At 45.1% G+C, this 26,218-nt stretch overlaps 1 protein-coding gene and 1 pseudogene across 22 annotated transcripts in view; one reads left to right on the top strand and one right to left on the bottom strand.

Moving 5' to 3' along the window:
* Positions 1-26,218, top strand: part of RAD52 (RAD52 homolog, DNA repair protein) — a 79,418-nt gene that overhangs the window by 16,903 nt on the left and 36,297 nt on the right. For 6 of the 22 annotated variants that reach the window (XR_010148230.1, XR_010148223.1, XR_010148232.1 and 3 more), the window contains exon 1: positions 25,766-25,906. The exons of 4 other annotated variants lie outside the window; for them this stretch is intronic. The gene's annotated coding sequence lies outside the window, so the exon portion shown is untranslated. Of the gene's footprint in view, positions 1-25,599; positions 25,907-26,218 lie in introns of those variants that run through there. 12 more of the 22 variants (XR_010148224.1, XR_010148228.1, XM_009424582.5 and 9 more) reach the window with 8 other exon arrangements.
* On the bottom strand, positions 834-25,213 carry LOC134807452 (uncharacterized; annotated as a pseudogene).

Below are 26,218 nucleotides of genomic sequence, written 5' to 3'. Positions count from 1 at the left end.
GGCTGTCCATAGCACACTGATGTGGCACAGGCAAGGAATATGGCCGAGGCACCAATTTGCTGCTACTGCTGTCTAACAGGCATTGGAAGTCGTATGTGTTCAAAAATAAACTTCTGATTTCTACTCCCAAACCTGCTCTTCCCACATCTTCCCCGTCTCAGTAGGTGGCAGCTCTATTTGTCCGGTTACTCAGACCAAATATTAGAGTCCTCCTTAATTTCCTCTCTCTTGTGCTTCACATTCAGTTTATTAATAAATCCTGTTGACAGCCTGGGCAATATGGCAAGAATCCATCTCACAAAATAAATAAATAAGCCAGGTGTGGTGGTACGTGCTTGTGGTCCCCGGTTACTCGAGAAGCTGAGGCTGAGGATCAGTTGAGCCCAGGAGTTGAGGCTACAGATAGCTATGATCACACCACTGCACTCCAGCCTGGGCATCAGTGAGAGCACATTTCTTAAAAAAAAAAAAAAAAAAAAAAAGAAGGACTGGGCGTGGTGGCTCATGCCTGTAATCCCAACATTTTGGGAGGCCGAGGTGGGCAGATCACTTGAGCCCAGGAGTTTGAGACCAGTCTGCACAATACGGTGAGACCCCTGTCTCTACAAAAAATACAAAATTTAGCTGGGCATGGTGGCACATGCCTGTAGTCCCAGCTACTCGGGAGGCTGGGGCAGGAGGATCTCTTGAGCCAGGGAGTTGGAGATTGCAGTGAGCCAAGATCACACCACTGCACTCCAGCCTGTGCAACAGAGCCAGACTGTGTTTAAAAAAAAAAATCCTGTCAGATCTACCTTTAGATTATGTCCAGAATTCAACCACTTTCATCATCTGTATCATTACTACACTGACCCAATCCACCAACATTTCTTGCCTGTATTATTTAAAATTTCTGGCCAGGTGTGGTGGCTCACACCTGTAATCCCAGCACTTTGGGAGGCCAAGGAGGGTGGATCACGAGGTCAGGAGATTGAGACCATCCTGGCTAACATGGTGAAACCCCGTTTCTACTAAAAATACAAAAAATTAGCCGGGTGTGGTGGCGGGCGCCTGTAGTCCCAGCTACTTGGGAGGCTGAGGCAGGAGAATGGCGTCAACCCGGGAGGGGGAGCTTTCAGTGAGCCGAGATCGTGCCACTGCACTCCAGCCTGGGCGACAGAGCGAGACTCCGTCTCAAAAAAAGAAAAGAAAAGTTTCCTAACTGGTTTTTGTGTTTTCTTCCCCTTTCCCCCCATTGATTTAAAAGCTAGGTTATATTCTGTCACTTTCTTGCGCAAAATTCTCCAATGACTTCCAGTCTCACTCGGAGTAAAATCCAAATTCTTAGGATGGCCTATAATGTCCTACAAAATTTGCCCCCTCATTGACTCTTTGACCTCATCTGCTAGTCTCCTAGCTCATTCTGCTCCAGTTGCCCCAATTTCCCTACTGTTCCCCCAACCATGCCAGGTGTGCCCCCACCTCAAGAGCGGCCCTTTTTTTTTTTTTTTTTTTTTTGAGACGGAGTCTCGCTCTGTTGCCCAGGCTGGAGTGCAGTAGTGCTATCTCAGCTCACTGCAACCTCGGCCTCCTGGGTTCACGCCATTCTCCTGCCTCAGCCTACCGAGTAGCTGGGACTACAGGCGCCCGCCACCACGCCCGGCTAATTTTTTGTATATTTAGTAGAGACGGGGTTTCACCGTGTTAGCCAGGATGGTCTCGATCTCCTGACCTCGTGATCCGCCCTCCTCGGCCTCCCAAAGTGCTGGGATTACAGGTGTGAGCCACCACGCCTGGCCTAAGAGCGACCCTTCTAATGGGCACAGTTTTCTGCCAGGTTGCCTCAAGGCTTGCTTCCTTACTTCCTTCAGGTCTCAGATATCACCATGCCTGAGCCTTCCCTGGTGCCCCTATGTGAAACAGCCATTTTCTCATGCACTTTCTGTCCCCATATCCTGTTTTATTTTTCTCCACCTGATATACTATATGTGTATTTATATATATATGTGTGTGTGTACTATGCTTGCTTATCTTCAGTCTCCCCCACTGAAATGTAAGTTCCATGAGAGAAGACTTTCTTGTATTACCTGTTTCACCCCTAGTGCTTGGAACGTAATAGGCACTTGAAAAGCATTTCCTGAATGTATACATAAACAAACAATATTGCATGTTAGCGTTGCCTCAAGATTTGTGCTTATTCCTTCCATATTTTGTGATTAATTCCCCTCTGCCTACTCCCAAAATGAGATTATTAAATCAAAAGGTAAAGGTACTTTGGGAGGCCGAGGCGGGCGGATCACGAGGTCAGGAGATCGAGACCATCCTGGCTAACACAGTGAAACCCCGTCTCTACTAAAAATACAAAAAATTAGCCAGGCAAGGCAGCGGGTGCCTGTAGTCCCAGCTACTCGGGAGGCTGAGGCAGGAGAATGGCGTGAACCCCGGGGGGCGGAGCCTGCAGTGAGCTGAGATAGCGCCACCGCACTCCAGCCTGGGCGACAGCGAGACTCCGTCTCAAAAAAAAAAAAAAAAAAAAATTTCCAAATAGCTTTCAAAAGCAAAGCAATTATGTGGAGAGTATCATATGAGTTATACGTTCTTGTTAAGCATTGTACTTTTAAACTTTTTCACAAATTTTATAGAAAAGACTAGCAAAATGTATTATCTTTCCATATTTATTTACAACCAATAATAGTAGTTTTGAATAAATAATGTAATTTTTTAAAGTATTTAAAAAACGGAAATCTTGACCAAAGGCTTTCTCAGGTTTATTCACCTTTTTGACTGTGATCTGACCATGGCTGCCTGTAACCAAAGGTGAACTTACTAACCCCGCTCTGCACACTGCTGCTTATTTTCCTCCGTTAAGTGCAATACCTGCCTCCCCAGTTCACGATTCTAAGTCCTATATATTAGCTTATCTTTATATCTTAGTTATATAATTCTCACACTAGAGGAAAAGGCAGTCTTTTCTGGCTCAATGACTATGTCTTTAAAAAAAAAAATACCATGCCCTTCCCCACAATGTTTTCTGTATCCTATAATAATATGAAACAAAACAAAAGGTTGATTAAATGAACGTACATATTGGTTGCATCATAGTCACCCCAAGGGAAATATTAGGCCCCAATGAAAGTAAAGACATACAGGTTCCTTTTCTTCTCCAACCAAAGGAGCTTGCTGCTCAGAGTTCAAAATCTATATTTTGCATATAGATTATCTATATTTTATCTTTGCATATGCAATGATAAAATTCCATGGAAAAAAATGGTGACATATGCACATAAATCCACTTCTATATACATACACTTTGACTCTTAGAAACAGCTACTATATAACACAATCAAGTATCGATTTATTTCCTGTCTCTCTCTCTCTACGTATATATTTGGTTCAAAATATATATATTTGGTTCAAAGTCTCAGCAAGGAATGTACCTGGCTTTGGTTATTGATGAGAAGAGTACTTAATAGAACATTCCCTTTGCTATGATACCCTACCCAAAATAGCTCAGTTGTTGGTTCACTTTCTTCAGATACCTCCTTGTCTCATGGACCGCCTACTTACTCCCAAATGCCATTCTGAACAACCATTTGTAACCACCTCCTCCCAAATGCCCTCTCCCAACTGCCTTTCTAAATCAATGTTTCACTGTCCTAATTTCTTACTGTTCTTTGCAGTTGTCATTTTAACCTAAGAGCTAATTATCTTTGCCAAACACCATTCCTAATAGGCCAAACTTTCAAACTGAAAAAAGAATCTTAGGAAGTCTTTTGGTAAAAATAAATGTTCCCTTATTTTTGGTTATTAGTATTTTGTTTTTTATTTTAAACTATGGATAGCTTCTTGACTGCCTAAGATTGTGCTACATGAAAATCCAGTAACCACCCTAATCAGCAAAATGAGATAGTAAAACAATCCCAAAAGGAATGTGAGTAGGACTAAATTATGACTTTTTTTGTTTTTTTTTTTTTTTGAGATGATGTCTTGTTCTGTTGCCCAGGCTGGAGTGCAGTAGTGCCATCTCAACTTACTGCAGCCTTCACCTCCTGGGTTCAAGTGATTCTCCTGCCTCAGCACCCCCCTGCCCCACCCAGGTAGCTGGGATTACAGGCACCTGCCACCACACCCGGCTAATTTTTGTATTTTTAGTAGAGACAGGGTTTCGCATGTTGGACAGGCTGGTCTCGAACTCCTGACCTCAGGTGATCCGCCCACCTCCGCCTCCCAAAGTGCTGGGATTATAGGCATGAGTCACCGCGCCCGGCCCTAAATTATATCACCAGAAATGGAGTGGGATATATGAAGACAATGTGTCTCACTTCACACTGACGCAAAGTCTGTCAACAGAACAGAAGCAAGAATTCCTGAATTAAGTTATCACCAGTATATATGGAATGCTGTCTGATAAACCTCTTTACATAGTTTCTTCATTTTACTTTTCCCAGATTTTGTACTTCACTCTTAATATCGTATACACATACTAAAATCTTTTTTTTTTTTAAGAGTCAGGATCTTGCTCTGTCACCCAGGCTGGAGTGCAGTGGTGTGATCATAGCTCACTGTAGCCTCAACTCCTGGGCTCAAGATATCCTCCCACCTCAGCCTCCCAAGTAGCTGGGACTACAGGAGCATGACAGCATGCCCGGCTAATTTTTAAATTTTATTTTTGTAGAGACAGGGGCTCCCTGTGTTGCCCAGGCTGGTCTCAAACTTCTGGGCTCAAGTGATCCTCCTGCCTCAGCCTCCCAAGGTGTTGGAATTACAGGCTTGAGCCACCATGCCCAGCTTAAAATTCTTGTAATGAGAACAACTATGGTCAAATGTAATAAATTGTGATTATATATATAATAAAATAAGTAAAATGTCTATTTCATATAATTTATATGACAAATATAATACAATTAGTGCAGCCCCACCAAAGTCTCATCTAAATAAAATTATTGACTATTATACTTTTGGTATGAATCAGTTCTCATTGTGAGAATGTTAAATAATTCTTTGACTGGTGTTCCTGGGATGCAAATATATGTAGTTGTTCCTCAGTATCTGTGGTGGATTGGTTCCAGCACCCCCTTTCAAAACCAAAATCTGCAGATACAGTTGCTGATATGAAATGGCATAGTATTTGCATATAAACTACGTACATCCTCCTGTGTACTTTAAATCACCTCTAGATTATTGTAATATCTAATACAAAGTAAATGCTACATATATTGTTATACTGTATTGTTTAGGGAATAATGCCAAGAAAAAAAAGTCTATACATGTTCAGTACAGATGCAGCCATCCATTTTCTTGTCCAAATATTTTTTATCTCCAGTTGGTTGAATCCACTGATGCAGAAACCACGGATACAGAGAGCTGACTGTGTGTGTGTGTGTGTGTGTGTGTGTGTGTGTGTGTGTGTATACTCACCAATTCTTTATTTATTCAACAAATATTTATTGAATTTCTACTATGTGTGAAGCATAGTTCACGATCCTGGGGATATAGTAGACAAGCTCCTTGCCTTATTGAGCTCACATTCCTATGGGGAAGGGCAGGTTCAGGGCCTTCTCAGATCTTTGCTGGGCATGCACACAGCCCTATGCATATGCTGCTTTGTAGATTCCCAGAATGAGCTGAAGCTTTTCAAAGCTCCTAGGGACATACCATCCTCTGGCTTTTCCTTTTGAGCTTTAGGTTAGCCTCTTGTTTGCCCTAATATCACCCACTACTCAGGCAGGAATGAAGTCAAACAATTGTCTTGAAATATTTTCAATAAATGCCTCTGGAGAAAAGGGTTTTTATTTTTTTAGCCCTGGATAAGATCCTGGTTAGGTTAAATAAAGGCAGCCTTGCAAGTGGGGTCTTCCCGGGAAGCACCAGACAGACAAATAACTACAGTACCATGAGAATGAAGCTTTGAAGGTGCTCTAACCCCATTCTGCCTTATCCAGTGGCTGCCAGGTTCCTGGGGTCACCAGGATTGTGGACTGTTGGCTTCCAAGGCTGCCAAGGAGCTGGAGAAAGGGGGATGGAAATAGGATAGTTAAAATGCCACAAACCTCTTTGTTTTTACTAAGATTCAACCATTTGTCTTGATAAATGCTTCCCAGATTGCTGCAAGCAAGCCTTTGGTTAATTTCCAGAGTTCTGATAAACTTAATACTATCAATTTTTGTCAGTTTTCTACTTGCTTTTATGGAGGAAAGAATTGTGGGAGTTTCTTTGTCATTTTCACTGCTAACACTCATAGGGATGAATCTTACAAACTTAATGTCATGGAATGAAATGGGAAAGGCATAAAATAGTACATAGGGCATAATTCCATGAATATAAAGCTCAAAAATAGGCCAGACACAGTGGCTCACACCAGTAATCCCAGCACTTTGGGAGGCCGAGGTGGGAGGACAGCTTGAGCCCAGGCTGGAGAGCAGAGGTGCGATCTCGGCTCACTGCAACCTCCCCCTCCTGGGCTCAGGTGATCCTCCCACCCCAGCCTCTCAAATAGCTGGGACTACAGACGTGTACCACCACACCCAGCCTCAAAAAGTTTTTTTAATTAGCTGAGCATGGTGGCCTGCATCTGTAGTCACAGCTACTCAAGAGGTTGAGGAGGGAGGATCGTTGGAGCCAGGGAAGTCGAGGCTTCAGTGAACTTTGGTCGCGCCACTGAACTTCGGCGTGGGTGACAGAGACCCTGTCACACACACACAAAAGTTCAAAAATAGGTAAAACTAAATGACATAGGCAGGGATGTGCATATAGGTGATAAAATGCTAAAGAAAATGAAGAACACAATAACCGTAAAATCCAGGATGGTGCTTCTTGAGGATTGGGAAGGGGTACCCACTAGCCACCTAGTGAGCTAGGTGATGGTTACATGGGCAGTAATTTCACACCTATTTGTTAAATTGTACTTATATGTTTTGTGAATTTTTTTTTTTTGAGACAAGGTCTTGCTCTGTCACCCAGGCTGGATGAGTGCAGTGGTACAATCTCAGCTCACTACAACCTCCGTCTCCTGGGCTCAAGCGATCCTCCCACCTCAGCCTCCCAAGTAGCTGTGACTACAGGCAGGCGCCACCATGCCCAGCTAATTTTTATATTTTCAGTAGAAACGGGGTTTCACCATGTTGGCCAGGCTGGTCTGGAACTCCCTACCTTAAATGATCTGCCCACCTCGGCCTCCCAAAGTGCTGGGATTATAGGCATGAGCCACTGTGTCCAGACCACATTTCTTTATGTGTATTATATTTCACAATAAAACATTTTAAAATTAAATAGATACTTCATTTATAATTTGCACCAAGCAGGGAGTGAACACATTGCACCCACACAGAACTCAGTTGTATGCCATCATATTTAACTACAGCGCAGGGAAAAATAAGGAAGTGTAGCCAAAATAGATTTTTTTTTTTTTACCTTGTGACGCAACAGTAAAATAGATGTTATAATATCTACGCGTTCAAAGGAGAGCCTCGCCGGCCTTATTTAAAGGCTATTTATTTTTATTAATGTCTAACATACTTGGTCTTCTGTTTCCTCAGTAGACAGTAAACTCCTCAATATTATTTGAGCTCCTAGGACAGATCCGTGTCTGTTTTGCTTACAATAGCATCTCTAGCACTTAGCCGATTGTAAGTGCTCCATAATCATTAAATCAAGAATGACTGACAGCAAATTAGGAAAAAAGGGAAAAAGTTGATGTAAGCAAGTGCACTGACTGTAAGTCAGGAATGGAAAAAAAAAAAAGCCAATAGAAGGCGAAAGCAAACAGAAAACCATGAGCATTAGAATGGAGTAACGGCTTAAACAAGTTATCTTTTCTCGTATAAAAAAATGGAGGTGGCATGGCAGACTTTTGTATTATCAGGAGCCCAGGCTCCCATCTTTCTGCTTGACCATCCTCAGTTCATGGTTTCTAGTCTCGAGGTCACCTCAGGGTCCAAGATGGCCATGAATATTCCATTATTATATCCAGGAATAAGGAAGTCAAGTAAAGGGGAGCACAACATATTAAGGTGATTTCCAGAAGTTCCATACAACACCCCTGTTCACATATTGGGCCCATCGTGGTGGCTCACACATGTAATCCCAGCACTTAGGGAGGCTGGAGTGGGAGGATCTCTTGAGGCCAGGAGTTCAAGACCAGTCTGGACAACATAACAAGACCTCAACTCTACTAAAAAATTTTTAAAAATTAACCAGTTGTGGTGGCACATGCCCGTCCAGGGGCTGAGTTGGGAGGATGGCTTGAGCCCAGGAGGTTGAGGCTGCAGTGAGCCATGATCGTGCCACTGCACTCCAGCCTGGGTGACAGAGGGAGATCCTGACTCAAAAAACAAACAGCCAGGCACAGTGGTTCATGCCTGTAATCCCAGCACTTTGGGAGGCCAAGGCGGGCGGATCATGAGGTCAGCAGTTCGAGATCAGCCTGGCCAACAGGCGAAACCCCGTCTCTACTAAAAATACAAAAATTAGCCAGGTGTGGTGGCGCATATGTGTAATCCCAGCTACTTAGGAGGCTGAGGCATGAAAATCCCTTGAACCTGGAAGGCGGAGGTTGCAGTGATCTGAGATCGAGACAGTGCACTCCAGCCTAGGCAATAGAGTGAGACTCTGTCTTGAAAAAAAAACCAAGCAAACAAACAACAACTACAAAAATAAAAAAACCCCAAATACATCTTATTGGCCAGAACATAGTCACCTGTTCAAATGTAAATATAAGGAAAGCAGGGAAATACAGTCTCTTATCAGGGCAGCTAATACTGGGGATTCTGTTCACTAGGGAGGAGGACAGATCAGATTTGGTAGGCAGCATTAGCAGGGAGGAGGACAGATGAGATTTGGCGGGCAACATTAGCCTCTGCCACAGGGAGAATTTGATCAGAAGCAAATAGATGAACCTGTACGCATCAAGAGGTTCTGAGTACAGCATAACTCTAATACATAACAATACAAAGCAGTCGTACTTGTTAATAATGCAAATTCTGAGACATCAAGAAAAATATTAAATTACATGTACCAATCTTCTGTAAAGAAAGCAAAGATGTGGCCAGGCACAGTGGCTCACGCCTGTAATCCCAGCACTTTGGGAGTCGAGGTGGGCGGATCAGCAAGTCAGGAGATCAAGACCAACCTGGCCAACATGGAGAAACCCCATCTCTACTAAAAATACAAAAATTAGCCGGGCGTGGTGGTGTGCACCTGTACTCCTAGCTACTTGGGAGGCTGAGGCAGGAGAATCGCTTGAACCCAGGAGGCAGAGGTTGCAGTGAGCCAAGATGGCGCCATTGCACCCCAGCCTGGGCAAGAGAGTGAGACTCCGTCTAAAAACAAAACATCAAAAAGGAAGGAAGGAAGGAAGGCAGGCAGGCAGGCGGGCAGGCAAAGATGAGTATAATACATTTTCTGATGAAGTGTATCCAAAATATTGAATATTGAAAACTTAGAGCACATAGAGGCTGGGGAGGTAGGCCACATCTGTAGCCCCAGCACGTTGGGAGTCCCAGGCAGGACTTGAGCCCAGGAATTTGAGACCAGCCTGGGCAACATAAGGAGACATCATTTCTATAAACATAAAAAAATTAGCTGGGCGTAGTGCATGCGCCTGTGGTTCCAGCTTTTTGGGAAGCTGAGGTGAGAGGATCTCTTGAGTTCAGAAGGTTGAAGCTGCAGTGAGCTGTGACTGTGCCACTGCACTCCACCCTGGGCAGCAGAGCCGCTATTGTCTGTCATCCAGGTTTTGCAGTAGGAATCTGATTGTTTTTTGTGTGTTGTTGTTGTTTTGAGACGGAGCGCAGTGGCGCGATCTCAGATCACCGCCACCTCCACTTCCTGGGTTCAAGTGATTCTCCTACCTCAGCCTCCTGAGTAGCTGGGATTACAGGCACACACCACCACACCTGGCTAATTTTTGTATTTTTAGTAGGGACAGGGTTTTGCCACATTGGCCCGGCTGGTCTCGAACTCCTGACCTCAGGTGATCTGCCTGACTCGGCCTCCCAAAGTGCTGAGATTACAGGCATGAGCCACCACCCCCAGCATAATTAGTCTTCTTGTTTAACATCTTTCCCCCCACCTTTCTTTTCAACATAGCAGCCAGCAAAATCCTCTTAAAACTTACATAGATAAACATCACTCTTCTGCTCAAAACCCCTCAGTGGCCTTCCTTCTCAGAGTAAAACCAAAGTCACATCGCCTAAATGCCTTGTCTGAACCCCAAACCTTCCTGATCTCACCTGTGCTTGCTTCCTGGTGCCCTTGACTCAAGCCATTTCCTACTCATGTTGTACCTCCGACACTCCAGACGTGCTCCATGCTGTTCCCTCTGTCTGGAACACTCTTCCCCCCCTGCACTGTGCCCTTCTCACTCATTTCATTCAGTTCTTTGCAAATGTCACCTGATCAGAGAGGCCTTCCCTAAGCAATCACTCCATTTGAAATAGTACCGCTGCCCTCGTCACTCTCTAGTCCTGCTGCATTTTTCTTTTCTTTCTTTTTTTTTTACTTGCCGATAATTTTATTGCTTACATAGAACATCCAAGAGTATTTAATGATAAACAGAACCCCCAAAGTTTCAGACAATTATTTGGTACATAATCCATACATAAAAATGAGTTGGCTTCCTCTATGCCAGAAGCCAACAGTTAGAATATATAATTTTATAAAAATTCTATTTATAGTATCAACAAAAATTTTTAAATTCCTGATAGAAAATATAAAGACATGTAAATTATTCATAAAGAAAATTATAAATCCTTATTGAAAGGAATCAGTGGAAAGCTATACCATATTTATGGATGGGATAATTAAAAATCATTAATTTGATATCCTGCATTTTTCTTTATAGCATTTACTTCTACCAGCCACACTCTAAATTTGTTTACTTGCTTATCATGTCTATCATGTCTCTGTCTCCTGGAATATAAGCTCCAAGCCGGGAACTTGTTTTGTTTCTTGCTCTATTCTCAGTTCCTAGATCAGTACCTTTCACATGGGAGTGGATTAATAAATATTTATTTAATGAAGGATGAATGAACGAATGAATGAGAGATATTAACACTGTTTACTCTGCTACAGGAGTCCTTGGCTAAAAAGATTGAGAACCAGTAAGCTATAGAACACTCTATGCAAAACAAAAACCACCCGTACTTTTCACGTGGAAGCATAAGACAGTTTTAACTAAATAAATGAAAACTTTTCTTCAAAAAAAAAAATTACTCTTCTACTTTTGTTTCAGTATTTCATTTACACTCCTTAAATCTAGTAAGAATTAGGCAGCCAGGCACAGTGGCTCATACCTGTAATCCCACCACTCTGGGAGACCGAGGCAGAAGGATTGTTTGAAGCCAAGAGTTCAAGACCATCCTGGGCAACATGGCAAAACGTCATCTCTATAAAAAGTGTAAAAAATTCCAACAGAGTTAAAATGTAAAAGTGAAAAGTATAAAAAAATTAGGCATGGTGGCACATGCCTGTGATCCCAGCTACTCAGGGGGCTGAGGTGGGAGGATGGCTAGAGCCAGGGAGGTAGAAGTTGCAGGAAACTGAGTCATGCCACTGCACTCCAGCCTGGGTGACAGAGCCAGACCCTGCCTCAGGAAAATAAATAAATAGATAGATAAATAAATAAATAAGGCATGCAAACATACTCAAATATCTGTCTTAAAAAATGTCTTCCTTGGGCCAGGTGCGGTGGCTCACGCCTGTAATCCCAGCACTTTGGGAGGCCGAGGCGGGTGGATCACAAGGTCAGGAGATCGAGACCATCCTGGCCAACAAGATGAAACCCTGTCTCTACTAAAAATACAAAAAAAAAAAAAATTAGCCAGGCATGGTGGCGGGCACCTGTAGTCCCAGCTACTGGGGAGGCTGAGGCAGGAGAATGGTGTGAACCTGGGAGCGGAGCTTGCAGTGAGCCGAGATCAGGCCACTGCACTCCAGCCTGGGCGACAGAGCAAGACTCCGTCTCAAAAAAAAAAAAAGAAAAGAAAGAAAGCGTGGCAGATGGGGCCACCTCTTAACTCCTCATTGTGCATTCTCTCGATTCTACTCATGCTTCCAGGAAACTGCTCTTATTAGAATTGGTAAGATAATCTTGTTCCTTACTGGTGGTCACTTCTCCATCTTTATTTTCCCTGCCTCTTGTCAATGTCCTACACAGTAGACCATTTATCTTACTTGAAACATTTTCTTCTCTCTGCTTCTGGAGTAAAATACTGTAGTAGTTTGCTAGGGCTGCCATAACTAAATACTACAGACTGGGTGGCTTTAAGAACAGAAATTTGTTCTAAAGGCTAGAGTCTAAGATCAAGGTGTCAGCAGGTTTGGTTTCTCCTGAGGCATCTCTCCTTGGCTTACAGATGGCCACCTTCTCACATGGCTTCTCACGTGGCTTCTCACGTGGCTTTTCCACTGTGTGAGCACATCCCTCTAGTGTCTCTCTCTCTTTTTTTTTCTTTCTTTTTTAGATACAGGGTCTCACTCTGTCATCCAGGCTGCAGTGCAGTGGATTGATCTTGGCTCACTGCAACCTCTGCCTCCTAGGCTCAACCGAGTCTACTGCTCCAACCTCCCGAGTAGCTGGGATTACAGGTGCATGCCACCAAACCCTGCTAATTTTTTTGTATTTTTAGTAAAGACAGAGTTTCACTATGTGGGCCATGCTGGTCTCGAACTCCTGGCAACAAGTAATCTACCCACCTCAGCCTCCCAAAGGGCTGGGAGTACAGGCATGAGCCACCACCGTGCCCAGCCATAGTGTCTCTCTTTGTGACAAAATTTCCTCCTCCTTTAAGGACACCAGTCAGGTTAGATTAGGGCCCACCCTAATGCTTCATTTCAACATTTCAACTTAATTATGGCTTCAAATGCTCTATTTCCAAATATGGTCACATTCTGAGGTATTGGACATTAGGGGTTCAACACATGACTTTGGGAGGAACATAATTCAGCCCATAACAAGTAACTTCCTGGCTTTCTTCTTTACCTCACTGGCCTTTTTTTTTTTTTTTTTTTTTTTTTTTTTGAGATGGAGTCTCACTCTGTCGCCCAGGCTGGAGTGCAATGGCACTATCTCGGCTCACTGCAACCTCTGCCTCCCAGGTTCAAGCGATTCTCCTGCCTCAGCCTCCCGAGTAGCTGGGATTACAGGCGCCTGCCACCACGCCCAGCTAATTTTTGTACTTTTAGTACGGGGTTTCACCATATTGGCCAGGCTGGTCACTCCTGACCTCAGGTGATCCGCCCACCTCTGCCTCCCAAAGTGCTGAGATTTTAGGCGTGAGCCATCATGCCCAGAGTTTTGTTTTTGTTTTTGTTTTTGTTTTTTTTAGGGACAGGATCTAACTCTGTCACCTAGGCTGGAGTGCAGTGGTGCAATCATAGCTCACTGCACCCTCAAATTCCTGGGCTCAAGTGATCCTCCTGCCTCCTGAGTAGCTGGGACTATAAGTGTACGCCACTGTGCCTGGCTAATTTTTAAAATTTTTTGTAGAGATGAGGTCTCACTGTTGCCCGGGCTGGTCTTGAACTTCTGGGTTCAAGCAGTTCTTCTGCCTCAGCCTCCCAAAGTGCTAGGATTACAGGTATGAGCCACTGCACCTGGCCTGGCCATTCTTTTTCAATTTTCGGGGGTTTTTTTGTTGTTGTTGTTTTTGTTTTTTTGGAGACGGAGTCTTGCTCTGTCGCCCAGGCTGGAGTGCAGTGGTGCGATCTCGGCTCACTGCAAGCTCCACCTCCTGGGTTCACACCATTCTCCTGCCTCAGCCTCCCGAGTAGCTGGGACTACAGGTGCCCACCACCATGACCGGCTAATTTTTGTATTTTTAGTAGAGACGAGGTTTCACCATGTTAGCCAGGCTGGTCTTGATCTCCTGACCTTGTGATCTGCCTGCCTGGGCCTCCCAAAGTGCTGGGATTATAGGCGTGAGCCACCGCGCCTGGTCATTTTTTTTTTTTTTTTTTTGAGACGGAGTCTCACTCTGTCACCCAGGCTGGAGTGCAGTGCTGCAATCTCGGTTCATTACAAGCTCCGCCTGCGGGTTCACACCATTCTCCTGCCTCAGCCTCACGAGTAGCTGGGATTACAGGCACGTGCCACCATGCCCAGCTAATTTTTTATATTTTTTAGTAGAGATGGGGTGTCACCGTGTTAGCCAGTATGGTCTCGATCTCCTGACCTCGTGATCGGCCCGCCTCTGCCTCCCAAAGTGCTGGGATTACAGGTGTGAGCCACCGCACCCGGCCCCTCTTTTTCAATTTTCTTTGCTTATTTCTTCTCTGTCTTGCCTCTATGTGTTGGAGTGCTCAGGACTCAGTGTTGGGGCTCCTTCTCTTTATACTTTACTCTTACCTACTCCCATGGCTTCAGATAGTATCTGTGTACCAATGACTTCTTTATGTATATTTCTAGCTCTGCTCTGCTCTATGTCCTGACTTCTGATTCACATATTGACATTTTCATCTGGATGCCTAACAGGTAACATATTAACATATTTGAAACAGAACTTTGGTTGGGTGAGGTGGCTCACATCTATAATCCCAACACTTTGGGAGGCTAAGAAGGGGGGCATTGCTTGAGGTCAAGAGTTCAAGACCAGCCTGGGCAACATAGCAAGACCCTGTCTTTACAAACAACAACAACAACAAAAATAGGGTGTGGTGGCATGTGCCTATAGTCCCAGCTACTCAGAAGGCTGAGGTAGGAGGATTGCTTGAGCCCAGGAGTTTGAGGCTGCAGTTTGCTATGATCGAGTGCAGCTCCAGCCTGGGTGTCAGAGCAAGCAAACAAATCCAAGAAAATCAGACCTCTCCATTTCTTCTAAACCTGCTCCTGCCTCTGTCTTTCCTACTTCAGTAAATAACACCAACATTTACTCGGTTACTCAAGTGAAAAACCCAGGTATTATCCCTGATTCCTTTCTTTACCACCATTATCCAAACTATGGTCAAATCCAACAGTTTGGATCCTCTATAGATTCTCTGTGAACACATTTTCCATATCTGTTATTTTCTTTCCAACTTCACTAAGCTACCATCTCTCAGCTCCTAGCTGGTGCCCCTGCATCCACACATTTCCCTACAATCCATTCTCCGTACAACAACCAGAGTGATGTTTCTATTCAGATCAGGGCATTTCCCTGCTTGAAATCTCGAAAGTGCCCTTGGTCCTTTATGGATGGTCCACCTTATAGGGGTCCCATAAACTTAAACCCCCAAATCTTTACCCTGGCTTATAAGGCCTGTGCCCTCCCTCCCTACATCTTGTACAAATCTCCCTTTGACCCATTACCGAAACTCCTTCCCACCTCTGGACCTTTGTATTTGCTGTGCCCAGTGTTAAAATAATTGAATTTGGAGAACATCAGGCTGAAACAGCTTCAGGGCCATGGGTTTCTCAGTAAGCAAACTAAAGCCCATGTAAAGGGTGAAACTTCAGCTTAACCACCCAGAAGCCAGCAACCAACCCTAACTAGGGACTTTACTGATCAGAAACTTCCAACTCACCTTTAACTAGAGACTTTCCAATGTAACCAATCAAATATGTTGTCTTTGTCTTGCTTCTGAGAACACCTTATGAAGGTTTTGCTCTTGCACATTTCCCTAGTGGAGCACTGGACTTCTTGGATTCTGGTGCCCCCTGATTCATGAACCACTGTCTGCTGAAATACACTTTTGAAAATTTAAATGTACGAAGTTTATCTCAACATCCGCCAGAACTGCTCTTCCCCCAGCCTTAGCCATGATTGGCTTTTTCTTGTCACGCAGTTACCGCCATAAAGTCATTGTCAAACATCTCATTTAACGTCATTATAACCTGTGACCTGCTATTTTATTGTAAGCTCCGTGACAGTATAGACTTTATCTCCTTCATTCACAAATGTATTCTTAGTGCTTAGAACAATGCTCACTTCTGATAGGGGCTAATAAATATGCATTAAGTGAATAAAATTATAGATTTAACCATAATAAGGTAGTATAGCTAAGAGGCACTGCAATCAGCCTTGGATTTGAGAGTCCCTAACCTTGCCAATTACTTCACATCTCTAAAATGCAGTTTTCTAACTGTGAAATAGAGATGATACTAGTGCCGGTTCTTAGAATCCTTTTGAGAACTAAATGAGATAATGCATAGGAAGCCCTCAGCACTCGGTTGAGTAAACAGTTAATCTTAGCATTATTCTTACTTTTTTAGAACTCTCCTGTGAAAGTATTAAGTCATATGCCTAAATGCACCTTTCTCTGGTGGGCGGAGTGACAGCGCCTGGATCAGTAGTACAGCTGCTATCACACAATAGCCAAGGACAGGAAACAGAAAGAATACTTTATCCCCTGAGGATCGCAGGGGAATTCAAAGACACACAATGTTATGACTAGATTTGGAAGCTGGCCGAGTTACTAATACCACCATAGGGTGCTTGAGGAAAATGCCCCCAACCTCCTCAAGCCAGCCTCCATCCTAGCTGAGTGCCCCACCCACTGCCACTTGTAGAAGGGCCTCTGAATCGCCACACCCACCCTGCAGGACCCAGATCCTTCCCATTTCAGCCTGTGTTCCACGTGAAGCACACCATAGGCTGCCAGACACTTCATTGCCTGGCCCAGACCGTCAGTATTCTGTGGCCAGCAGCATTTTCCAAAAATGGCTGTAACAACAGCACTGGTTCTGCATGTTCTTCTTTCATGTGACCTCAACAGTCTCCCAGTGAGAGGTGGGGCTATGTTTTCTTCTCAGGCTAGGTCATAAAAGGCGATACAGGCTGGGCACAGTGGCTCATGCCTGTAATCCCAGCACATTGGAAGGCCAAGGCGGGCGGATCACTTGAGGTCAGGAGTTCGAGACCAGCCTGGCCAACATGGTGAAACCCTGTCTCTACTAAAAATACAAAAATTAGCCGGGTATGGTGGCGAGCGCTTATAATCCCAGCTACTTGGGAGGCTGAGGCAGGAGAATGGCTTGAACCCAGGAGGCCGAGTTTGCAGTGAGCCAAGATCTGGCCATTGCACTCCAGCCTGGGCGACAAAAGCGAAACCCTGTCTCAAAAAATAAAATAAAATAGAAGGCAATACAGCTTTCTGACATTCTCCCGGAATGCTCACTCTTAGAACTCTGTCATGCACCCTGAGAAATCCCGTCTGCGGAGAGGCCCACATGGAGAGGAGCCCCATGTTCCTCCCAGCCCCGGAGCCCCCTTACCTCTGGGCTGGGAGCAGCACCTCCTTGCTGGCCACGCGAGTGAGCCATCCTGAAGAACAGATCCTGCAGCCCCCAGTCAAGCCACTGGCTCTTGCCACAGGTGCAGGGGCGAGACCGCCCTGGTGAGCACTGCCCACAACGAGATTCAGCAAAACAAATGATGATTCCGTCTCCAGAAAAATATTCCTGGTAACAAAGTAGGAAATTAATATGCGTAAAGCCCATTTTGGCTAATGCCTAAGCCAAATGGCAATTCTTTTTTTGTTTTTTATTATTTATTTATTTTTGAGACAGGGCCTCACTCTATTGCCCAGGCTGGAGTGCAGTGGCGCGATCTCCACTCACTGCAACCTCCGCCTCCTGGGCTCAAGTGATTCTTGTGCCTCAGCCTCCAAAGTAGGTGGGACCACAGGTGTGTGCCACCACACCCAGCTAAAATTGTTTTGTATTTTTAGCAGAGATGGGTTCTCACTATGTTGCCCAGGATGATCTCGAACTCCTGGACTCAAGTGATTGACCCGCCTTGGCCTCCCAAACTGCTGAGATTACAGGCATGAGCCACCGTGCCCATCCAAAATGACAATTCTTTTTTTTTTTTTTTTTTTTTTGAGACGAAGTTTTACTCTTGTTGCCTAGGCTGGAGCACAATGGCACGATCTTGGCTCACTGCAACCTCCTCCGCCTCCCGGGCTCAAGCGATTCTCCTGCCTCAGCCTCCCGAGTAGTTGGGATTACAGGCGCCCACCACCACGCCCAGCTAATTGTTTTTTTGTATTTTTAGTAGAGACGGGGTTTCACCATGTTGGCCAGGCTAGTCTCGAACTCCTGACCTCAGATGATCCACCTGCCTCGGCCTCCCAAAGTGCTGGGAATATAGGCATGAGCCACTGCACCCAGCCTCAAAATGGTAATTCTTAATAAGTGAAAATTTTATTTCCTTCTTTTCTTATTTGGCTTTTTTAAACAACTGAAATCTGAAGGTAGTTGGCCCAGATAAGGACTTTTGTCTGCATGGAATTTTTATGCTTCTCTCCTTTTATCAGGTGGGTTCATTGTAAGGTGTGGAAGTGAAAAAGAATGCAATTAACATTACAGAAACATCTATTAAATGTCAGATATTGTGTGCTTTATATCTCATCTAATAACTATAATCTTATAACTCATCTAATCTTCCCACAACTCTAACTAGTAGATGTTATTTATTCTCACTTTAAGAATAAGGAAATGGGGCCAGGCGTGGTGGCTCACGTCTGTAATCCTAGCACTTTGGGAGGCCGAGGTAGGCAGATCACCTGAGGTCAGGAGTTCAAGACCAGCCTGGCCAACATGGTGAAACCCTGTCTCTACTAAAAATACAAAAATTAGCCAGGTGTGGTGGCGGGTGCCTATAATCCCAGCTACTTGGGAGGCTGAGGCAGGAGGATCGCTTAAGCCCGGGAGACAGAGGTTGCAGTGAGCCAATATCGCACCACTGCACTCCAGCCTGAGTCAAGCAGCAAGATTCTGTCTCAAAACAAAACAAAACAGAATGTGTTTAGCTATAAGTAACAGAAAACCCAATCAACAGTGTTTTCATCCATAAGGATATTTACTGTTAACAAAAGGATTAGAAATAAGAGATTCCAGAATTTGCACTGTGGTTCCTATCAGGAGTAGCTATACAATTTGTGGGGCCCAATGCAAAATAATAAAACAGGGCCCCTTGTTAAAAATGATTAATAACTTATAGCAGCATAGAACATTGAACCAAGCACAGGGTTGTTCTAAGTGCTGAGGCCTATACGACAGGTTCAGAGGCTGAACCTGGTTCTAATGACGTCAGAATTATGGGTTGGCTTCTGAAATTTTCTTGTCCCTGTTTATTGCGTTGGAAGATGGCTGTCGTAGTGCTAAACAGAAGAGGATGAACAAAAAAGTTCCCAGAAGACTTCCACTTGCATTCTGTTGGCCAGAGCTGAGTCATGTGGCTGCCCCTTGTTCAAGGGAGTATAGGAAGGGGAGTAGCAGGCAAAGGGAAGTAAATTGCTACAATGAACTTAGATCAATCCAGATTTAAGCTCTACAGAATAGTACATTGGGCTGGGCAGCCAACATGGTGAAACCCTCTCTCTACTAAAAAAAAAAAATTAGCCGGGCATGGTGGCGCATGCCTGTAATCCCAGCTACTAGGGAGGCTAAGGCAGGAGAATTGCTTGAACCTGGGAGGTGGTGGTTGCAGTGAGCCGAGATGGCGCCACTGCACTCCAGCCTGGGTGCAACAGAGCAAGACTCCATCTCAAAAAAAAACCAAAAAAACAAAAATGCCCAGGTGCAGTGGCTCACACCTGTAACCCCAGCACTTTGGGAGACCGAGGCAGGCGGATCACAAGGTCAGGAGCTCGAGACCAGCCTGGCCAATATGGTGAACCCCGTCTCTAACAAAAATACAAAAAATTAGCTGGGCGTGGTGGCGTGTGCCTGTAGTCCCAGTTACTCGGGAGGCTGAGGCTGGAGAACTGCTTGAACCTGGGAGGTAGAGGTTGCAGTGAGTTGAGATTGCGCCACTGCACTATGGCCTGGGCGACAGAGTGTGACTCCGTCTCAAAAAAAAAAAAGAAAGAAGAAGAAGAACAGTACATTGCTGTCCCAAATCAGGGTTCTGTTAGCAAGATAATGGGTTGGGGTTATGGCCATTGACTAAGCATCACTGTATCTTCTACAGATATCTTTACACAGTCGGCACACACTAAACCTTCCTATATCCTGTGGTTCATTCAAATTGGATTATACTGTAAACATACTCTTAATTTCTTGCCCTTGCATTCTTACTTATGCTTTGTCCTCTATTTAGAAGTCATCATACATAGGATTTTGTATGCATATAAATCTTACCCATACTTGGCAGTCTATTGAAAATGTCATTTCTGTCATGAAGAATTATCTGGTTCCCCCAATAGGGTGCAATTGTCCCACCTCTTAAATCCTTAAGAATACTTACCTTTAAATTCTAATTAATGTGTTTATTTACCTTATCACCCCTGTAGTGAATATTGTTTTGTCTGCCTAGCACTTAGTAAGGCATCTTGCTAATTGGGCCATAATAATGGGCATGCAACCCAATCCAGTGAGTCAGAGTCTTTCTCTGTAATTTTTCAAATTGGATCTAGGGAAAAGAATCCCCTTTCCTCACTGGTCACAGAATTAAAAAGTTGCATAACTGGAATGCTTTAGATATGTCCCTAATGTATCCCTAACCAATGCCATGTATCAAGGAAAATTCTAAATGAAAGATCCAATTAAAAAGAGTACTCTATCAAGGCTTAATTTAGAATTTTAATAGAAAAATATAAGTCATTATTTTTGCAACCTACAACCAGAAAGAGATTTTAAATACAATTCTAAAGGATTAATCAATAAGGAAAAATATCTATGACTGTTATTACATTTTTTTGGGGACGGGGGATGAAGTCTTGCTCTGTCGCCCAAGCTGTAGTGCAGCAGCACGATCTCAGCTCAATGCAACCTCCACCACCCGGGTTCAGGCGATTCTCATGCCTCTCAGCCTGCTGAGTAGCTGGGATTACAGGCGCGTGTCACCACACCTGGCTAATTTTTGTATTTTTTGTAGAGACAGGGTTTTGTCATGTTGGCCAGGCTGGTCTCAAACGCCTGACCTCAAGTGATCCACCTGCCTCGGCCTCCCAAAGTGCCAGGATTACAGGCGTGAGCCACCGCGCCCAGCCTGTTATTATAAAAAATTTAAGGATTTCTGTTTAGGAAATGACACTATGGACAAAGTTAATAAGCAGCTAACAGAGTAAGAGAAGATATTTACAAAGTCAAAATCTGACAAGAGATTAATATCTAGAATTTCAAAGAATACCTTCAAATCAACAAGAAAAAGGTAATGATCACATACAGAAATGGGTGAATGATATGAACAGCCAATTAAAAAACCAGAAAACCAAAAACTGAGCATGCACAGGAAGTGCTTAAAATCATTAGTAATCAGAAATATAATTTTTTTAAAAAAGATAACATTTCACACTCATTACACTGGCAAAAGTTGTGAATCAGCATGATGTCAAGAATTGGCAGGGGTGTGGACATACAGGAACCCTCATGCAAGGGCGGTGGAGAGCAAGCTGTCATTACTCAGGCAAATAAAATAGACGTCTGTCACCCAACGGTTCCACTGCGGTGTGTACGGAACGTTCTCACACAGTTTATAAAGGAACATGTAGGAATATGTTCACTGTAGTATTATTTATGATGTTCACAGTGGGGAAGGTAGATGGGCGAAATATGGTGGATGTACACCATGGGAAATGCTATGGCAGGCAGGCACGATGGATTAGAAATCACATTGTGTTAGTTTCCTAAAGCCATTGTAACAAATTACCACCAACTGGGTGGCTTAAAACATCAGAAATTTAGCTTCTCTCAGTTCGTGAGGCTCTAAGTCCAAGATTAAAGAACTTGGCACGGCCATGTTATGAAGTAAATAATACTACAGTGAATATGTTCATGTATGTCCCTTCGTAAATTGTATGAGGACTTTTTGTACACAGGAGTGCAATCACTGGGTCGTAGACATACACTTTATTTGACTAAGTAATGACAGCTTGCTCTCACAGCAGGGGAGGATACTTCCTTGCCTCTTCCAGTTTCCGGTGGCCTCATGTTCTTTGGCTTCTGGCATAATGACTGCAATCTCTGCCTCCATCTTCAGAGGGCTGCCTTCCTTCTGTCTTTGTCTCTGTTTTCTTATTTTTATTTTTATTTTTTTTGAGACTGAGTCTCACTCTGTCGCTCAGGCTGGAGTGCAATGGCACAATCTTGGCTCATTGCAACCTCCACTTCCAGGTTCAAGCAATTCTCTTGCCTCAGCCTCCCGAGTAGCTGAGATTAAAGGTGTGTGCCACCATGCCCAGCTAATGTTTGTATTTTTAGTAAAGATGGGGTTTCAACATGCTGGCCAGGGTGGTCTCAAACTCCTGACCTCAAGTGATCCGCCCCCCTCCCAAAGTGCTGGGATTACAGGTGTGAGCCACCTGGCCTGGGTGTCTCCCTTCCCTCCCTCCCCCTCCCCTCCCCCCTCCCCCCACCCCCTCCCTTCCTCCTCTCCCCCCTCCCTTCCCTTCCCCTTCCCCTTTTCCCTTCCCCCTTCCCCTCCCCTTCCCTTCCTCTCCCCTCCCTTCCCCTCCCCTTCCCCTCCCTTCCCTTCTCTTCTGTTCCTTTTCTTTTGAGACAGAGTTTTGTTCTTGTCGCCCAGGCTCAAGTGCAGTGACTCTATCTCGGCTCACTGCAAACTCCACCTCCCAGGTTCAAGCAATTCTCCTGCCTCAGCCTCCCAAGTAGCTGGGATTACAGGCACCCACCACCATGCCCAGCTAATTTTTGTATTTTTAGTAGACACGGGGTTTTACCGTGTTGGCCAGGCTGGTCTCGAACTGGCCAGGCTGGTCAAGGAGATCCTCCCGTCTTGACCTCCCAAAGTGTTGGCATTACAGGTGTGAGGCACCGAACCCAGCCTGTTTTCTTATAACAGCAATTATATTGAAGAAGGTCTATTCTGAATTGAGTATGACCTCATCCTACTTGATTACATCTACAAAGACCCCACTCTAATTAAGGTCACATTCACAAGTACTGGAGGTTATAATTTCTACCTGTCTTTTTGAGGAACACAATTCAACCCACAACAAAGAACAGCAGGAACTATTTTTAAAATGTAGTTTTTAGAGCTGAGCATGGTGGTGAGCACCTGTAGTCCCAGCTACTCAGGAGGCTGAGGCAGGAGGATTGCTTGAGCCCTGGAGTTTAAGACAAGCCTGAGAAACATAGTAAGAACCCCTCTCTAAAAAAATTTTTTTTAATTAGCCAGGCATAGTGTCATGCACCTGCAGTCCCAGCACTTTGGGAGGCCAAGGTGGGAGAATTGCTTGAGGCTAGGAGTTCAAGACCAGCCTGAGCAACATAGCAAGACCCTGCCTCCACCAAAAAAATGTTTTTTTACTTAGCTGGGCATGTAGCCCCTGTAATCCGAGCTACTTAGGAGACTGAAGCAGGAGGATCACTTGAGCCCAGGCATTTGAGGTTATAGCGAGCTATGACCGTGCCACTGCACCATAGCCTGGGCAGCAGAGTGAGGTGCTGTCTCTTAGAAAAAAATGTTTTTCATAAAAAAAAAGAAAACAATATAGTATATTCAATAACATGCAGGTAGGTAACTTTAAAATACATTTACCCCAAAAATTATGTTTCAGAATTTATAAAATTCAGCTAAAGGAGTTCTTAGAGGAAAATTTATAGTTTAATAGTTTAAATGCCTTTACTTAAAACAAAAAAAGGTTAAAATCATAGGTTTAGCTTCCACCATAAGAAACAAAAAGAAAGAAAAGTAAAGTAAACCTAAAGTGAGCAGAAGAAAGGAAGTGATTAAGATAACAATGAAAATCAGTGAAACAAACAAATGGAAAAACAATTGTAGTAATTAATAAAACCATGAGCTGGTTCTTTGAAAAGATAGGTAAAATTAATAAACATCTAGCTGGACTAGTGAAAAAAGGAGAGGACACAAATTACCAAAATCACAAACGAAAGGACACAACAAAGAAAACAACAGAGTGAGAGAAAATATTTGCAAACCATATATCCAATAAGGGGTTACTATCCTATTCTAAATATGTGAAGAAAACAAACAACTCATAGCAAAATCAGATCACACGACTAAAAAGGGGGCAAAGGGCACCAGGTGCACTGGTTTACACCTGTAATCCCAGTGCTTTGGAAGGCTGAGACAGGAGAATTGCTTGAGGCCAGGAGTTGTGAAAAGCCTGGACAACATAGAAAGACCTTGTCTCTACAAAAAAATTTTAGATTAGCCAGGTGTGGTGACATATGCTTGTAGTCCCAGCTACCTGGGAAGCTGAGGTGGGAGGATCACTTGAGCCCAGGAGTTAGAGGTTGCAGTGAGCCATGATTGCAGCACTGCAGTACAGTCTGGGCAACAGCTTGATAGCTTGAGACCCTGACTCTTAAAAAAAAAAATCATTTATCAAAAGATGACAAACAAATGATCAACAGGTTCATAAAAATGCTCAATATTGGCTGGGCACAGTGGCTCACACCTGTAATCCCAGCACTTTGGGAGGCTGAGGTGAGCAGATCACCTGAGGTTGGGAGTTCGAGACCAGCCTGACCAACATGGAGAAACTCTGTCTCTACTAAAAATTCCCCAGAGGCTGGGGATTAAGGGGCTGGGGGAGAGAATGGGGAGATGAAGATGTTGGCCTCAGGGTACAAAGTCACAGTTAAACAGGAGGAATACAGTTTTGAGATTTATTGCACAGCATGGTGACTATAGTTAATAATAATTTATTGTATATTTCAAAATTTCTAAGAGAGTAAGTTGAAAATATCTTGCCACAAAAACAATGATAAGTGGGCTAGGTGCAGTGGCTCATACCTGTAATCCTAGCACTTTGGGAGGCTGAGGCAAGAGGATCACTTGAGGCGAGGAGTTCAAGACCAGCCTGGGCAACATAGCAAGACCCTGTCGCTACAAAAACTTTTTTTTTTTTTTTTTTTTTTTTGAGACGGAGTCTCGCTGTCGCCCAGGCTGGAGTGCAGTGGCCTGATCTCGGCTCACTGCAGGCTCCGTCCCCCGGGGTTCACGCCATTCTCCTGCCTCAGCCTCCCGAGTAGCTGGGACTACAGGCGCACGCCACCACGCCCGGCTAATTTTTTGTATTTTTAGTAGAGACAGGGGTTTCCCCATGTTGCCCAGGCTGGTCTCGAACTCCTGACCTCGTGATCAGCCCGCCTCGGCGTCCAAAAGTGGTGGGATTACAGGCCTGAGCCACCACGCCCGGCCTCAGGGGACATTCTAGAGGGGACTTCGCCCCCCAAGCCGCACTTCTCCATTTCCCTGCGGTCGTCGCTAACCGAAGGCGCCATCCGGTGACGACTGGATGTGCGCGGCGGTGGTGAGGGGCCTGGAGAACCACCAGGTCCACCGCTGCCTCGGCCCGGGCGGAATCTGGGAAGGTCTCTGACAACCATTCATCCTAAGATTTTCCCAATTGTGCATGGGTGGGCGGGCCCCGCATCCTAATGGGCACTGGGCATGTGAAGTGTGAACCACCCGGGCCTAACTAGCCCCTGAAGGCCTGACGAAACCGCCAAGCCCACCAGGGGGCAGCAGAGATCCGACGGCCGCGGACCGAGGGAAGCTGGAGGGAAGTAGGAGGCAGAGGGCGCGCAGGGAAGCGGCAGGGCGAGCGGCTCAGAACGTAAAAGCCAGCACCGCGCCTCCAGGTTGCTTTACGGCTGCCGCAGAAGGCTTTGCGGCTCTTTTCCCCTCCGACTTGATTTACGGTTCCTTCTCTGGTCTGTTTTTTTTTTCCCCCTCCGGCGCTGGGCGTGGGTTCGGACCTTCTTCCCAGAGACGCTCGCACATCCTTCCCATTCTCCTCTGCGCGGCCTCCATCTAAGCTCTCTTCCCCTTGTCCATAGCCTAGATCGAGCTCCCTGTGTGCACCGCGCGCTGCCCGAGGCGCGTAAGTGGGGGAGGAGAGCGGCTTCCCCCGGGGTGGTTCTAGCCGTGGGTGTGGAGCGTGGGAAGGCTCAGCTTCCGGGTCGAGAACCTGGGGCTGCGGTGGACCTGATCCTGAGGTCTCAGCGTAGAGATGCGTCCAGAGGCCTGTTCTAGTTCGCCAGTGCAGTGAGGGGCTCAGTATCCGGGCTTCCCGAGAGGTGGGTAGGAAGGCGGGGTACAGGAAACTTGGCACCGACGCGCCGGGACCCCACCGCGGTGCGGACAGCCAGGTGTCCGTGGTGCGGACAGCCAGGTGTCCGTGGTGGCGCTTCCTTGGAGATGCTGCCTGCAGACAGGCGTGGGGAATCTGAAGTTTGTGTTAATAGCTAAACGAAGTTGAGTTGCAGGGAGCGGGGGACGCTGGGAAGAAATGATTGATTTAAAAGGAATTTGACGCCGGGCATGGTGGCGGCATGCCTCCATGTTCCCGGGAGGTCAAGCCTGCAGTGAGCCGAGATCGCACCCGTACC

This window comes from Pan troglodytes, chromosome 10 (genome assembly GCF_028858775.2).
Source record: "Pan troglodytes isolate AG18354 chromosome 10, NHGRI_mPanTro3-v2.0_pri, whole genome shotgun sequence".
NCBI classification, from domain to species: Eukaryota; Metazoa; Chordata; class Mammalia; order Primates; family Hominidae; genus Pan; species Pan troglodytes.
The sequence above is the reverse complement of the archived record's forward strand: the minus strand, read 5'-3'. Positions and strand labels throughout refer to the sequence as shown.